Source organism: Dipodomys merriami, unplaced genomic scaffold (genome assembly GCF_024711535.1).
Source record: "Dipodomys merriami isolate MVZ:Mamm:240054 unplaced genomic scaffold, mDipMer1.0.p SCAF_33, whole genome shotgun sequence".
Lineage (NCBI taxonomy): Eukaryota > Metazoa > Chordata > Mammalia > Rodentia > Heteromyidae > Dipodomys > Dipodomys merriami.
Window position 1 is genome coordinate 546,164 of NW_027204826.1, and position 17,067 is coordinate 563,230.

The 17,067-nt window shown below is 43.5% G+C and overlaps 2 protein-coding genes across 11 annotated transcripts in view; one reads left to right on the forward strand and one right to left on the reverse strand.

The window, feature by feature from the left end:
* Zfand6 (zinc finger AN1-type containing 6) overlaps positions 1-14,509 on the reverse strand; it is a 66,347-nt gene extending 51,838 nt beyond the window's left edge. For 3 of the 10 annotated variants that reach the window (XM_070042755.1, XM_070042756.1, XM_070042753.1), the window contains exon 1: positions 14,383-14,508. The gene's annotated coding sequence lies outside the window, so the exon portion shown is untranslated. Of the gene's footprint in view, positions 1-1,217; positions 1,305-3,114; positions 3,176-5,173; positions 5,199-14,222; positions 14,242-14,382 lie in introns of those variants that run through there. The other 7 variants (XM_070042759.1, XM_070042758.1, XM_070042757.1 and 4 more) reach the window with 6 other exon arrangements.
* A 592-nt stretch (positions 14,510-15,101) lies between these two features.
* Bcl2a1 (BCL2 related protein A1) overlaps positions 15,102-17,067 on the forward strand; it is a 40,429-nt gene continuing 38,463 nt past the window's right edge. The window contains exon 1 of the mRNA XM_070042765.1: positions 15,102-15,320. The gene's annotated coding sequence lies outside the window, so the exon portion shown is untranslated. The remainder of the gene's footprint in view (positions 15,321-17,067) is intronic.

Here is a 17,067-nt window from a genome sequence, read left to right on the forward strand (position 1 = left end):
AGAATCTAAACCAAACTAAAACAAACATATTACAACTTGGGATATATATATATATATATATATATATATATATATATATACACACACATATATATATATATATATATATATACACACACATATATATATATATATATATATATATATATATAAAAACACCCTTATTCACAATTATGAAAAAAAGTAAAACTATGGAGGAAAGATAGAAAAAAAAGGAGAACGCCACACAATGATACTTGCAGGTATGTGATTCCTAGATTTTATAAAAACAGAATTGTTTAAGTAACTGCTAGAGCAGAAAAGCATTAATTTAAAGACCTTTCCCATAAATTGGAACAAGCAGCAAAGCAAATCCAAGCACACTGGCTAAAATACCTAGCAGGCATTTGTATCTATTCTTGAAATGAACTTTTACATCCTTAACTTCCACGAGACTCAGGGCGGTAACGTAAAGCAAACAGTCTCCAAAGAAAACTTAACAGTACTGAAACCACAAAATTATTTCTTAGTAAGAAATGTTCCTAGATTAATATACTTTTTCCCAGGTTTTGGTAGTCCATCTATAGCTTCTAAAACTACAAATACATACATTTCCTGTTTCAAAAGAATGTTAATTACTTATCTCTTCCTCTGAAAGAAAAGTTTTTTGGGGAAAAAAAGTTTTACTTTCTTCATACAATATAAATCAATGACCCTCTCTTTTAGCTTAAAAAAAGGCTAAAATTATAAGCGTATTAAAATGTTAATATACTGCTGAATTGAAAATACACTCGTTGTTAAAAAGAGGGATGTAATAAAAGGGGTTTAAAAATGTAAGCAAATTGGCATTTCAATTCTTTAAAAAGGAGAAAATTAAACCTCCAACCCTGACTGCTCTTTTAGCAACGTACCACCTTAGAGACATGACACACACCCTCTCCTCCAGGTGACCCTTCCAAAAACTGACAAATGACTGCTTCCATGTCCAGTCCAAGAGAAAGCCAAAGTCTAAACTAGAAATACTGATCAAAGAAAAGTCAAGTTTGAGTCTCTCAACACCTATTTCCTGTCTAAACAAGCCCTTTTGTTCTGCTTGCCTGCTTAATTTTAATGTCCAGTTTACCACAGAAAACAGAAACAATAACAAACCTAGTATACAAAGAAGCATAAAGGAGCAAAAGCAAAAAAAATAAATAAATAAATACAGGATCATTAGAAGATTAGAACAAAAATCCTACCAATAAAACCTCCACAATTTTCTGTCTGCTTCACCTCAGATTAACTTCACTTGGGGCTGGACTCCAAAGCAACCAAACCTGATTACCAAGCCCCACCTTCTCCGATTCTAGTGGCCCGCAAGGAGAATCTCCTCCCTGTGAGTGAAACTGATAATGGTGATTGGATACGGCTAATATCCATTATTTTAAAGAACTTTTCCTTGCTAGCAGGTTAGGTTAAACGCACTAAAACCCCCTGGATAAGCAGGTTTCTTAAAGAAACAGTAGAGAACGCTTCCGTTTTCCCATCATATACTATTTGCTTTCTCTTTTGTCTAGGTGAAAAATAAACTAAGTAACGTCAATGGAAGCTCACAGAAGCCACTTTCACGTGAAGTTTAGTGACAGAAACTTTAAAAATGCATGTTTTTAAACATGAGGCATTTGATATTTTCACAGGGCCATGAAGTTAAGCTTTAAAAACAAAGATTCCTAATCTGGAGTTCAGTTTGTCTGAATTTTAAAACAACTACCAAAAAAATTACTAAAATTTTCTAAGAACTAAAGAAAGGACAGTCTTAAAGTTAAAACATACAGCAACTAAAATTTCAAGTCCAAAATATACATTTCTTCCAAACTCCTTATCAAATCCTCAGTAGTCTTGATATATTTTCAGTATCACAACAAAGTAAAATTTTCAGTGACATCAGAGACTGGTCTTTCCACTGAAAACTGAGGAGAAAATTAAACAGAAATACCATTTCTGGATTAGCCATGAGCAGCTCTGACTGTGTGCTCTGCTGCAGTTAATGCTCATCTAGTAGTAGCTGAGTCTGAAAAGGAAGACAGTTTGTTCTAATGGCACTGCTTAAGTAAAAGGTTATTTATTTACTTGTTTTATTTTGCAGGGGGGGGGGCGGATTGAACTCAGGACATCACATGTATGTGAACACTCCCAGCTCTAGGTAGAAGTTTACAATAGTTTGCCTCGGCTCCTCCTCCTCCCCTCTTAAAAGAGGAAAGAGCCAGGCGCGATGTGATGTGTCAAACTGATAATCCCAGTTATTGGAGATGCTGAGATCAAGAATTGAGATTTGAGGCCAGCAGAGCAAAAAGTTCACAAGTCCCTCAAGACCCCAATTGAACAGAAAAATCTGGGCATGGTGGTGTATGCCTGCCATCCCAGCTACCACAGGAAGCACAAGAGGGGTCCACTAATGGCCTGTAACCCTAGCTACTCAAGAGGCTAAGATCTGAGGATCATGGTTCAAAGCCAGACCAAACAGGAAAATCTGTGAGACTCTTATTTCCAATTAACCATCAAAAAGCTGGAAATGAAGGTGTGGCTCAGTGTAGTTAGTGTGCTAGCTTTGGGGGGGAGAAGAGAGAATACTTTGGGGACAGCACCCAGAAACAGCACCAAAAAAAATAAAACATTTTTAAACCTGCTTAAGTTTTAGTAACTTGACCAAACATTGTGCTAACATTAATCATTATCTGACTAATTCGACAGCATCTAGTATTTAGGTGAAATGTAATTTCTACTTCTACCAAAAACTGCTAACTGTTATTCATACAAATAAATACAAATAAAGGCAAATTTGAATGAGTTCTGTTTTTAATAAGTTTTATGTATCATGGAATTCTTAATTAAATGTAGTTTTCCAAGTTCAAATTTTTCTCATTTTTTCCCCCTCAGGGAATATTTAATTATTATTAGAACACAAGGCCAACAAAATTACTTTGAACACAGAAAAAGACATTTTTTGTGACAGAATGGACATTCATCTCATGGCAGCTAGATGTGAATGTGGAGAAAGACCCTGCTGAAGTACACACAAGCCATGGTGGTGTCGATTAAGTGGACACAGAAAGCGCCAATCCAGAGGCCTCACCCAGGATCTTTTGCAGGACTTACTCTCTGAATGTGCAGCACTTCGGGAGTTAAGTTGGGGTTCTTTTCACAGCATGACCCTCTTGCAAAGCAACACTGGAAGGGGAAGAGGTACAGGGGCAATCACCAGAAAGAACAGGGGAGGGAAATATGGTAAATGGCCAAAAAATTTTAAAGGTTAAAGGACAAGGGCTGGAAAATATTTTAAAGTTTGACAACCACAGCATTAGAAGACAGTTATAAGACCCAAATAAACATCTGCTCTGAGGTCAATTTTTTACTTCAAAGTTAATTATTTGCATGATCCTCCCCTGTAATCAGACAGTATCATAATAATAAGACAAATCTACACCCCAGAGAAAAGAAGGAAGATGTGACTATGGATTACAAATAGTCTAAAGATCACAGGATTTAAAGTTAGGCAGTATAGGGCTGGGAAGGTGGTTCAGTGGCAGAGTGCTTGCCTTGCATACATGAGGCCCTGGGTTCGATTCCTCAGCACCATATAAGCAAAAAAAGCCAGAAGTGATGCTGTGGCTCAAGTAGTAGAGGGCTAGCTTTGAGCTGAAGAGCTCAGGGTCAGTCCCCAGGACCAGAGTTCAGGCCCCACAACTGACCCCCCCCCCAAAAAAAAAAAGTACACAGATTAAAACTAAGGGTGTTTTTATTACAGCTCTAAACCAGAAGAAAGTGGTAAAACTAGAGTAGAAGTAATACCTAAGCTTTTACAATCTACTTTATATGAGAACAAGAACAAAAAGCCTGCACAGAAACTTCTAGACTCCCTGAGATTTTATGAGAATATCATTTTCTGAAGATGTCTATCCTTTGTGGGAGACTAGATATATCAGTTAAATGTAACTCATACATCACTGGACAACTTAGTGCCACTTTATTTCTTTAATTTTATTATTATTATTATTATTATTAAGGTAATGTTCAGAGTCAGGTAATGAGTACATTTCTTTGTTGGACAATGTCCCCCCTTCCTTCACTTTCTGCCAGGCCACTTTATATTTTATTAAAAAGATCCTATACGTACAGCTGTGTGCAGTATCTCAAACCTGTAATCCTAGCTACTTGGAAGGTACAAATAGGGACTGAAGTTGAACAGCTAGAGAATAAAAAGTTCTAAGTCCCATCTCAACCAATGGCTGGGTAGAAGGGTACACACCTGTAATCCCAGCTATGGGGAAGTACAATCAACGTGATACAGGGGCATGTGCCTGTCATTCACAGGGACCCGGTGAAGCACAATCAGGAAGACCACAGCCCAAGTGGCCAAGGAATAAAGTGAAATCTTACTTCAAAATTAACACACACACACAGGGCTGGGAATGTGGCTCAGTGGTAGAGTGCTTACCTAGCATGCATGAGGCCCTGGGTTCAATCCCTGGGTGTCACATAATTAAAATAACCACCAATGCAGCTAGGCTTCATGCCTGTAATACTACACCTACTCAGGAGGCTAAGATCTGTTTGAGGATCGCAGTTTGAAGCCAGCCCATCAGGACTAGTGAGACTCTCTTCTCCACTTAACCACCAAAGTCAGAAGTGGAGTTATGAATCAAGAAGTAGAGCACCATCCTTGAGCACAAAAGCTCAGGGACAGCACCCAGACCCTGAGTTCAAACCCCAGCACTAACAAACACACACACATACATACATACACATACACACACATACACACACACAAGCCATAGGGCCTAGAGATGCACCTCACGTTGTAGAGTGCCAAGGAGGCCATGAATTCAATCCTCACTACCACAAATAATAATGATAACAGTAAGTCCTATACAAAGAATACATACACAACACCTCAACTACTAAGAATAACTTTTGGTGGAATACATAGAGAAAGGGGAAAAGGGCTCAGAACAGCTTCAGATACCTATCCTGGGCTTATTCCTCAGACACACCTGATGCTGAGAGCAGCAGGTGATGAGAGAGGACCTCACATGAGGTCAGCAAGACCTGATGGGGTGCCACCATGGTGGGATCAGCAAGAATGAAGTCTGGTGGTGCACCCAAGCAGGGACCAGGGGCTGACGACAGCCTGGGCCAAGAATAAATGAAATCCTACCTCTTTGGGCCTTGTGGTGAGTGCCTGTGATCCCAACTATTCAGGAAAGGAAGACTCTTGAAGGATCATAGTCTAGGGCAGGCACCAGGCAAAAACTGAGACTTTACCTGGAAAATAGAGGCATGAGTCAAATAACTATCTAAAGGTCCTAAGTTCAAATCCATCAAAAGATAGATAGATGGAAGGAAGGAAGGAAGGAAGGAAGGAAGGAAGGAAGGAAGGAAGGAAGGAAGGAAGGAATCTAAATGGAGTGATAAGCTCCAGCTGTGAGGAAGAAACCCAAGCCACAACTCAGGTTGTGGCCTGAGTTCAGAGTTCAAGCCCTGGTACTGACACACACTGACACACAACTCAAACAACATTTCCAGGCAAATGAACATTATTGCCTACAAAAATAAAGTATGTAGTTGAGCTAAGTGCCAGTGGTTCACATCTGTCAGCTTAGCTATTCAGGAGGCTGAAATCTGAGGATGGTAGTTCAAAAACCCAACCCAGACAGGAAAGTCTGTGAGACTCTTACCTCCATTAACTACCCAAAAAGCCAAAAGTGGAGCTGTGGCTCAAGTAGTAGAACACTAGCCTTGAGCAAAAAAGCTTAGGGACAGCACCTAGAAATTGATTTTAAGACCCAGGACCAACACACACAAAAAAGTAAAAGTATGTATTTGAGTTTGTAACTTTTGGAGTAAAAATATGTATTTGAGTTTGTAACTTTTGGCGTGTCCCTTCTAATTGGTTATCAGAAAAAACCCAGAAGGTGTAGATGGGGAGTGGAGGAGGGCAGTGATGGCCCACTCAGCAAAACATGAATGCAGAGCAATCATTAAGGCCACATACAGATAAGAAAACCGAAGGCTGGGAAAGGGAGAGAGAACCCTGTGTAAGACACAGAAAGTTGCTTTGTTATAGGTCCAGAAGGATGAACAAAGTCGCCAATAAAGAAAATCACAAAGAAACAGAGACCAGGACATCAAAGGGAAAAGCACTCATAGCCCTCACGCGTCGTTAAGGCTTAATACTAACACTGATACCCAGTAAAACTGCTAGAGACAGAAAATAAACAGATCTGCAGGCTTTTATATCCTTCGCTCCCTAACTACTTAGAACTGAAAAAAATAAAAAATTAAAAGACAAAAGATTTTCTATGTACTTTCTTGAGACTTAAAAACCAAACGGTGAAAAGAGGTGAATAGTTTCTTATCAATTAAAAATAATACTCAGCTGGGTGCTGGTGGATCATACCTGTAATCCTAGCTACTCAGGAGGCTAAAATCTGAGGATCCGACTTTAAAGCCAGCCGAGGCAGGAAAGACCCTAAGACTCTTTATCTCCAATTAACGGCCCAAAAAGGATGGAAGTGGAACTTTGGCTTAAACATTAGAGCCTTGAGCACAGCGTCAGAGCCTAGGCCCTGGGTTCAAGCCCCAGGACTGGCACAAAAACAATATTATTCAGTGTTAATAGTTTATAGACTCACTAAACCTTTAAACATCTATTATGTCTTGAGCACTGTTATTACTACCTGTCATGAATGTCCATGTCAACAAAATAAACACAAAGTCTCTACCTTTGTAGAAGTTTCTGCTCAGCCAGATGCCAGTGGCTCATGCTTATAATCCTAGCTACTCAAAAGGCTAGATGAGGACCCTGGTTTGAAGCAAACCAGGCCAGGAAAATCCAAGAGACTCTTATCTCCAATTAACCACCAAAAATCCATAGTCAAGTGGTAGAACTCTAGCCTTCAGTGAAAAGGCCAAACAAGAGTGCAAAGCCTTCAGTTTAAGACTGAGTACTGGCACACATCACTCTCTCTCTCACACACACACACGTCTGAAATAGCACTGTCCAAATAAAACCCTATCTGGAACTACACTGATTTTCGATTTTCTGCTTAGTCACATTAATTATACATTTTATTTAATTCAATGTGCAAAATATCTCATTATTTCAGTATGTACCCATTTTTAAAAATCAAGATAATCTCATTGTTTTGGACTAAAAATTAAGTACACATGGGATACTATATATGACCAGACACATTTCTACTGTCAGATCTGGCTATTTTCTTTTCATTTAAATAAATCACTATAGCCATCAGCAACATGACTGCAAATTGGGATTCATCTTTATTGCTGAAGAAGGTGTCCTATCTCTCTAGTCCAGTGCAATCACTGATAGCCATACATGGCTTCTGACAAAACTAATCCAACTGAGGAATAGAATTTGTGTGTATGAGTCCTGAAGCTTGAACTCAAGGCCCAGATGTGGTCCCAGAGCTTCTTTGCTCAAGGCTGGCACTGTACCACTGGAGTCACACCTCCATTTTTGGCTTCTCAGTAGTTAACTGAAGATAAGCATCTCAGTGGTTTTCCTACCCAGGCTGGCTGTGAACCACAATCCTTAGATCTCAGCCTCCAAAGTAGCTAGGATTACAGGTTTGAGCCACCAGCACCCAGCAGGAAGATAATTCTTAATATTTCATTGAAAAGCCATTGAGGTTGGGAGATGGCAGACTGGAAAGCACAGCTCTGAAGGAAGAAATAAGCAATGAAACAAATCACACACACTTAATGAATTGCAACTATTACACATTTTTACAAATGAAATAGCCAATACAATCTCACAGAACCAATAGGACCTAGTTTTTAATCATAAAAATTCAAAAGAATCACAAGTTAAAAGAACAACATGTAGAAAGGTCTTCTGTAGAAAAAAACAAAAACTGAACATTTGTAATGAGGAAATACCAAGGGGCAAAGTAATACAAAGTTACCTGAAGAAGTCTGACTAGATCATAAAATCTAAGCAAACCACACCGGTGTAGAAGAGAGATAGAAACAGCCCTATCACTTGGAGATAATTAAAGTTAAAAGGTAATTGTATTATTTTTATTTTTTTGTGCCTTACTGAGGTTTGAACCCAGAGCCTGGGCACTGTCCCTGAGCTCTTTTGCTCAACGCTAGCGCTCTACCACTTGAGCCAGAGCTCCACTTCCGGCTTTTTGATGGCTAACTGGCGATAAGAGTCACTCAAATTTATCTTCCTCGGATCCTTAGATCTCAACCTCCTGAGTAGGTAGGATTACAGGTGTGGGCAACTGGCTCACTGCCCTCTAGTTTTACTTCGGGGGAATGGCCCAGGCAGGAAAGTCCATGAGATTCCCATTTCCAATGAACCAGAAAACTGGAAGTGGAGACTTGGAAAAAATATATTAAGTGAAGTAAGCCAGGCCCAAAGAAATATAGGTCTCATGGTTTCTCCTATTTGCAATAACTAGTATATGTCTGAGACAAACAGAAACTGTCAGACAAGTTGATGGTAGGCGAAATGAACCCCAAGATAAGGGTTCAAATTTTTTTTCTTATTTGCAATTGTTTCCAACATATTTATAAGATGATTTCTTTGTTGCTTTGTATGTACCTCCTCCAGGGTATAAGCCCTGCTTTCACTGTATTTAATGTTGATATAATTTGTGGAGGGGAAGGGAAAAAACAAACTGCTTAAATAGAATTACAGGTGGACCCATTACAACAATGAGATGTACAAAGACGTTATGTCAAAAAACGAACTTTACAACTTTGGCAGGGGAGGGGGAGGGAGGGTGGGGTAGTAGGGGGGTGTGGGTGGAAAGGGGAAGGGATGGTATGGGGAAACAAAGGAGGAGGCAATAATGCTTGATAAGAAATGTACTCACTATCTTGCCCATGTAATTGTAACCCCTCTGTACGGTATTTTCACAATAATAAAAAAAAAGAAAAGAAAAAAAAAACCCTGGAAGTGGCGCTGTGGCTCAAAGAGGTAGAGCGCTAGCCTTGAGCAAATAAATGAGCTCAAGGATGGCTCCTGAGCCCAGAGGAGTTCAATACTCAGGATAGGCAGGGGAAAAAAAAAAAAGTGACATAAACAGAAATGTGACTGAGTGCTCCAGGAAAAGGCACAAACTTAAGGGCATAAGCTTCGCTTGTTCATGGATGTCAAGAAGGCTTGACAGGCAAAACACAAGGGCAGGACAGATCCTGAGATACAAGCAGGCCCCAGTCACTTGTCCATTCACATCTGAAACATGGCTATTCACTGACAAATTACATTCCAGATGTTAAAGCCAATCTGTAAAAAAGAAAAATGCCCCAGTAATGATTTGTTTTGTTACTACATGTTGAAAACACTGTTTTCAGTGCTTTGGGGATATTTTATTTATCTATTTCACCTGTTTTTCTTTGTAATATGGCTATGAGAAAAAAAAAAAACTACTTCGTTTTACTTCTATTGACAACACTGGTCTACAGTACACAAATCCCAGTAAAAAGTCTGAATTTTATTTTGTATACTGAAGAGGCGCTTAAGTATTTTGAGCTTTGGAGCATCATAATCTAGTATATACATTTAAATGGTGGTTCTTCATTGAGCAGGGAACAAGAACTAAGACTATGATTCCAATTACTTAGCACTTGGAACTGGAATTACATCAAACAAAGGTGCTAGGTAGCCTCAGGCACTCATGCCTGTATCCTAGCTATTCAAGAGGCTGAGATCTGAGGATCAGGGTTCAAAGCCAGCCAGAGCAACAAAGAACAAAAAAAGAAAAACTGGGAGTGGAGCTGTGGCTCAAGTGGTAGAGAATTAGCCTTGAACACAAAAGCTCGGGGAAAGCTCCCAGGCCCTGAGTTCAAGCCCCAGGATCAGCTCCCCCCCCCCAAAAAAATATATATATAAATAAAAGGGGGAAAAAAGGTGCCAACAGACACTTCTGAGATGAATTTGAAGGTAGAACCAGGATAAGGTTGCTTAAAATTAACTACTAATAGTTAACAATATGAAAACAAAAACAAAACAGCAAAGTTGGGCATCAGTAGCTCACACCTAGAATTCTAGCTGCTCAGAAGGCTGAGATTTGAGGATTGAGATTCAAGGCCAATCTGGGCAGAAAAATAAAAATTAAGACTCACCTCCACTTAACTAGGAGAAAAAAGCTGGTGTTGTAAAAGTGGCAGAGTGCCAGCTGTGTGAGTAAGTACGGAGCAACAAGTTCAAGCCCAAAAAAGAACAAAGACACAGAAGACCAAAGACATACCAGACAACATGTTAATAGTGGATCTCTATGCTGGTATTAAAAGTAAGGTCTGGGTTACAATCCATTCCAAAACTGAAACACTCCCCTCCTACATACACATGCACACCACGCATGCATGCGAGCCCACACACATAGCCACTGCCTTTTTAATCCATTACAAATTTTTGTTGTTGTTCATGGGGCTTGAACTCAGCCTGGGCACTGTCCCTGAGCTCTTCAGCTCAAGGCAAGTACTCTACCACTTGGGCCACAGCACCACTTTTGATTTTCTGGTAGTTAATTGGAGATAAGAGTCTGATGGAGCCGGGCACTGGTGGCTCACGCCTGTAATCCTAGCTACTCAGGAGGCTGAGATCTGAGGATCGCGGTTCAAAGCCAGCCCGGGCAGGAAAGACCGCAAGACTCCTATCTCCAATAAACCACCAGAAAACCGGAAGTGGCGCTGTAGCTCAAGTGGTAGAGCGCTAGCCTTGAGCTGAAGAGCTGAGGGACAGCGCCCAGGCCCAGAGTTCAAGTCCCACGACCGACCAAAAAAAAAAGAGTCTGATGGACTATCCTGCCTAAGCTGGCTTTGAATCAGCCTCCTGAGTACCTAGGATTACAGGCCTGAGCCACTGGTGCCAGGCTGCAATTACAAAACTTTTAAAAAGCAAAATACCGCCCTACAAAAACAAAACACCCTGTTGTTTATCTGCAAGATGGGTGTTAAAAATATTCTATTCTTAAACCAGGCAGTAGCTACTAGGAGGCTAAAATCTGAGGATTCCAGTTCAAGCCAGCCCTGGCAGGAAGGTCCATCAGACTCTTATCTCCAATTAACCACCAAAAAAAAAAAGCTGGAAATGGAATTGAGACTCAAATGGTAGAGCACCAACCGTGAGCAGAAAAGCTCAGGGACTGTGCCCAGGCCCTGAGTTCAGGTCCCAAGACCCATGTGTATGTGCTCACATGAGCGCATGTATGTACACACACACACACACACACACATTTCTATTCTCATGCCTTCAAAGAAACAACTTAAAGCTATTCACTACTGTCATGTTATTTGCATACACACTGTCTTCAGGAAATTAAAGAAATACCGTTCCCTTGTTTCTGTGGAAGCACTGGGGCAATTTCAAATCTAAATACTTATTGATGTGTGGTTCCTGAAATACCTATCACACATCTTTCTCTCCAAAGCATACATGGCATAATTGTACAATGTCGCTCTAGTCCTACTATTGCTGCCAGCTGCTGCCCAGGACAGAGGTGGTACAAACCTGAGAACATACACATTTCACTTGCAGCAAAACACTAAGACAAAGAAGTCTGTCCAGTATTTTGCCAGACTGAGGGGAAGGGAGGGCCAAAGAGAGGCTGATTGACAGCTTAGGAAAAGAGAGAGAGAGAGAGAGAGAGAGTGTGTGTGTGTGTATATTTTTTTTTCCCACTCCTGGGGCTTGAACTCAGGGTCTGGGCACTGTCCTTGAGTTTTTGTTTCTTGTTTTTGTTTTTTGCTCAAGGCTAGCACACTTGAACCACAGGTTTTTCTGTGTATGTGGTACTGAGGAATCGAACTCAGAGCTTCCTGCATGCTAGGCAAGCACTCTTCCACTAAGACACATTCCCAGCCCTCTAGCTAAATTTTTTGCATTAAGAAGGAATATAAAGCTCTACAATGGAATCGAAAGAAAGAGACTTATCAGGTAAAAATAATAGGAAACTTTGGCTTTTTACACAAAATTGAAAAACTAAACCAATCACCATGGCCTTGAATCTTCCACCTAAACAATATGGAGAAACTGTGGTAGTGCCAGTACTGGGTCCTGAACTTGAGATCTCCCATTCTCATTTGGCTTTTTCACTCAAGGCAGGCACTCTACCACCCAAGCCACACCTCCACTTCTGGCTTTTTGTTAAAGATAAAGAGTTTTACAGGCTTTTTGTGCCTGGGGTGGCCTCAAACCATGATCTGTAACTCATCAGTAGCTAGGATTAAAGGATATGCCACCAGTGCCCAGCAATACAGGGAATGTTAAGGTCTCTAATTTATTCCTATATACGTTAATCTATTTGACTCCCAACTACCTAAAAGCATTTCACACAATCTACCTTAAGTAGAGAAACACTTGTGCCACAAAAGCTGGCAACAAGAAAATTTCATCAAGCACACCTGTTATAAGCAAAACATACGGGGCTGGGAATGTGGCTTAGTGGTAGAGAGCTCGCCTGGCATGCATGAAGCCGTGAGTTCAATTCCTCAGTACCACAAAAACAAAAAAGCTGGAAGTGGCACCGTGGCTCAAGTGATAGTGTGTTAGCCTTGAGCAAAAAGAAGCTCAGGGACAGTGCCCAGGCCCAGAGTCCAAGCCCCAGGACTGGGGGGGAAAAAAAACTAGCAAAATGCCTAGGAGAAAAGATTAGCACCAGATCACAACATAATGGGATGAGGTACAATCACACACTTTTTCTAAAACTCAAAAGGAAACTAAAGGGACTATACTGTTTATATACAAGTAAGTTAAAAACAACAACAACAACACCTTATTTTGAAAAAGACAAGAGAGTAACACCAAATCCACTAATGCAGAATGTTTACCTCAGAGCCAGGAACCCATGACTCACTCCTGTAATCCTAACTACTCAGGAAGCCGAGATGTGAGGACAGAGATTCAAAGCCAGGCCAGACAAGAAAAGGTCAGAAGATTCTTATCTCCAAGTAACTAGCCCTAAGTGGAGGTGAGGTGTGGTGTGGCTCCTGTGCTAGAGTTTCAACTATGAGTGAAAATGGTAAGGGACAGTGCACAGCCCTGAGTTCAAGGCCCAGTACCAGCACAACCCCCCCCCCCCACACACACATTAACAAACAAACCAGAACCAGTGGGGTGGCTCATACCTACAATCCTAGCTACTCAGGAGGCTGAGATTTTAGGACTGCTGTTCAAAGCCAGCCTGGGCAGTAAAGTCCATGAGACTCTTGTCTCCAATAAACCACTCAGAAAACTGGAAGTGGTGTTGTGGCTCAGTGGTAGAGCACTAGCCTTGAGCTGAAGAGCTGAGGGACGGGGTTCAAGCCCCAAGACCGACAAAACAAAACAAAAAAAAACAACCAAACAACAACAAAAACCTCAGCAGTAAAGGTAAACAGGAATCCTGGCCAGGTAAGAAGCAGATTCACATTTTGTTTTGCTCCATCTCCTGGTTTAAGGGGAGGAGTCGTAAATTTTTATTGCTTAATCTTTTCATCTTACATCACGCTGTGTATTCTGTTGTGGTATTAAGTACATTTTCAGGCCTTAAAAAACACTTTATTGAGGTGCAGGTGACAAAACCAATTGGCACAGACTTAAAAGTGTAAAAGGGGATAGTGTAACAATGCTTGAACAGAAAAAATTACCCCTACAATAAAGATAATAAATCCATCCACTCTTTAAGTCTTCCCCCTGTATATCTGTGATCCCTTACTCCTAAATATATATTCTTAAAACGTAAAAAATAAATACTTAGGCCTGTTTCGAGATTTTACACACGCTCACTTCACAAAACACCTTCTCTTAAACCCACGTACTCCAACAAGTGCACGGAAAGTGCTGACACTACTAAGCTAAGCTGAAAACTTTGTTATTCGATAGTAAAAACAAAACAAAAACAAATGCTGTTTTGAAAGAGGAATTGAGCCGGGGGCTCGGGGGGAGTCCTTCGGGTGCGGGCCCCGCTCCCCGGCCCGCACCCTAACTTTTTAAACACTTGTACCACTGCGAAATGTCACGGCCCTCGGCCCCGCGTGGCCCCGGCAGGCCGGGATAAACCTCCCGAGCGGCCCGTGGCCCGCCCCGTCCACTCCGGAACCGCGCTCGGGGTGCGGGGGTGTCGGGGTCAGGCCGGGTGGGGCGCAAATGCGGGCGCCGCGAACCCCGCGGCCCCGGAGGGAGTCGGGACGTCGCGACCCACCCCGCCCCGCCCCCGCAAACGCTCCGCCGCGCGCGGGCCCACCACCTGCTGCGTCCCCCGCCGCCCTCCGCTTCCGGCTCGCCACGGGCCGAGCCTCACCACCGCCGCCGCCGCCGCCCCGGGGGGGGGGGGGAGAGGGCGGGCCCGGGATCCCGTGGAGCCAGGGGGAGGAGAGGCGCCCCGCGAACCGAGCCGTGCTCCTCACCTGGCGGCGGCTTCCTCCGCCTGACGCGCTGGCCGCCGCCGCCGCCCGGTCACCGCCGGTGAATGGGGGACAGGTGAGGCCGCCGAACGCCCGCTCGCTCCCGCCGCGCCGCCGCCGCCGCCGCCGCCGCCGCCAGCCCCTCCGTCCGCTGTTTATTAAACTTTTCTGTTTGGTTGTTCAGCCTGTGACGTCACTGCGGGAGAGCGGCCCTGATTGGCTAACGCCCGACGCTTACGCGACCGCTCCGGCCCACTGCCTAATTATTACCGGCCCTGGAGGAGGTACAAACTGGAAAAGGCGATGGGGCGTGGCTAAATCTCGGAGCTCACTGCTATTGGTCAGAGAGTCGGGGAGGGGCGGGGCCGAGCGCTGTGGGGACGCTCCTTCTTTGTGGCGGTGGGGGCGGGGGGCATACGCTCCTGTCGTCGCTGTACTTCCTTGCGTCCGCGGGCCCTGAGGGCACCCGCGGCGCAGAAGGGGTTCGCTGCGGCGTGAGTCGCTCCCTTTGACGTCCTGAGGCTAAAGCGGCGTCTTGGCGCCCCACCTGCCGCTGACCTTCGCCCCCACGTGCCACTGGTGCCCTCCTGTCCCCTCTCCCCGCTTCTGCAAGCGCGAAGTCCGCCGTGCGCGTGGCCGCAGACCTCTGCCCGGTCCTGAGCCGGGCTGGGAAGAGAAGCAGGACTTGGGACATGTGTGCACTGCACGCGAGTGTGCATTGCACGCGCGCCCGGACCGCAGCCTTTCCCAGAGGCGCGGGTCCCACCTCCCACCTGCTCCCTGCCGGCTGCTGCAGGCCACATTGCCACTTCTGGGGCAAGTAAGAAGGGAGACAGCGACCTTCCAGAACTTTCTCTGCCTTCTTTCCTGTTCCCAGGCAGCACAACAGGATGCACAGGTGGTTCATCCTACCCGGATTGAAGAAAGAGGTCAACCCACTCGTGAGAACCCTATTTTGCTAGTTATTGGGATTTTTAATATAAATTTCTATTTTTTTGTTGTTGGTCGTGGGGCTTGAACTTGGGGCCTGGGTGCTGTCCCTGAGCTGCTTTCGCTCAAGGCTACTACTCTAACTACTTGAGCCACATTGCCACTTCCCATTTTGTGGTGGCTCAACGGATATAAAAGTCTCACAGGGGCTGGGAATGTGGCTGAGTGGTAGATTGCTTGCCTAGCATGCATGAAGCCCTGGGTTCGATTCCTCAATACCACATACACAGAAAAACCTGGAAGTGGCTCTGTGGCTCAAGTGGTAGAGTGCTAGCCTTGAGCAAAAGAAGCTCAAGGACAGTGCTGAGGCCTTGAGTTCAAGCCCCAGGACTGGCAGGTGGGGGTGGGAAGTCGCACAGACTTGCCTGCCTAGCCTGACTTTGAACAGTGATCCTTAAATCTCAAGTCTCCTGAGTAGCTGGGATGATAGGCATGAGCCACCTGCTCTGGCCACCTGCTCTGTATCTTGAGTGCTAAAGTTTTTCATTCACATACTAGTGGTGGGAACTATGTGAAGTTTAGGATTTGAAAGGCTTGAGAACTGGAGAATTGGGGCATCTTGCTCTGGGCAGATTTGGACTGGAAGGAGAGAACAATGGAGGAATGGCAATTATAGACATCAGAATTTTCCAAAAAGAAAATTGCTTTCTCTGGTGGTTTTTTGTTTGTTTGCTTTTGTCTGAGACCAGGACTTGAACTTGGTATTGACTCATTGACTGGTGCTTTACCATCTGAGTAATGCTTCCAACTCCAGGTATGTCACTTTCTGACTCAGAAGAGTGCAGAAGCTTGCTGGAATAGGAAAGAAAGTCTCCTAAGAAACTCTCTCCCAAAGTACCAGTATCTGTGGCTCATGCATATAATCCTAGCTACTCAAGAGACAGATCTGTGGGTTACAGCTCAAAGCCAGCTTGAGCAGGTGTATCTGAAAGATACTTATTTCTAATTAAGAAACAAAAAAGCTAGAAGTGGAGGTATGGGTCAAGTGGTAGAGCTCCAGTCTTGAGTAAAAATGCTATGGGACAGAACCCAGGCTCTTGAGTTCAATCCCCAGAACTGGCACGCACATCCGCGCACGCACATGCACATGCGCGCGTGCGCACATACACACACACAGAGGCTTTCCAGGCGCTAGTGGCTCACATCTGTAATTCTAGCTACTCAGGAGGCTGAGATATGAAGATCACAGTTTAACATGGGCACACATATCCCTGAGTATCCTATCTGCAACTAACTAGGAAAAACATGATGTGGCTCAAGTTGTAGAGCCCCAGTGGTGAACCGAAAAAGCTTAAGAATAGCTCCCAGGTCCTGAGTTCAAGACCTAGTATGTGTACCACAGGGAAAAAGGCGGGGTGGGGGGGGCTAACTCAAGAAGATTCATTTTTATAATAGATCTTTTTTTTTGGGGGGGGTCCGGCCTGAACCTTGGGCTTGGGTGCTGTCCCTCAGCTCTTCAGCTCAAGGCTAGCGCTCTACCACTTGAGCCACCTTCCTAGCCCAGGTTCATTATAATAGATCTTAAGCCAAATTGAGTAGTTGACTTTATTCTGTGGGAAATGGGAAGCCATTAATTAGAACAAAAAGGAAAGGAAGTGGTGTATTACAGCAAATTCATTGATACTAGAAATAACTTTTGTAGCTTAAGTTTCTTTCTTTGCAGCTGGTTATCAGGTGATTGAACTATATGAGAAGAAT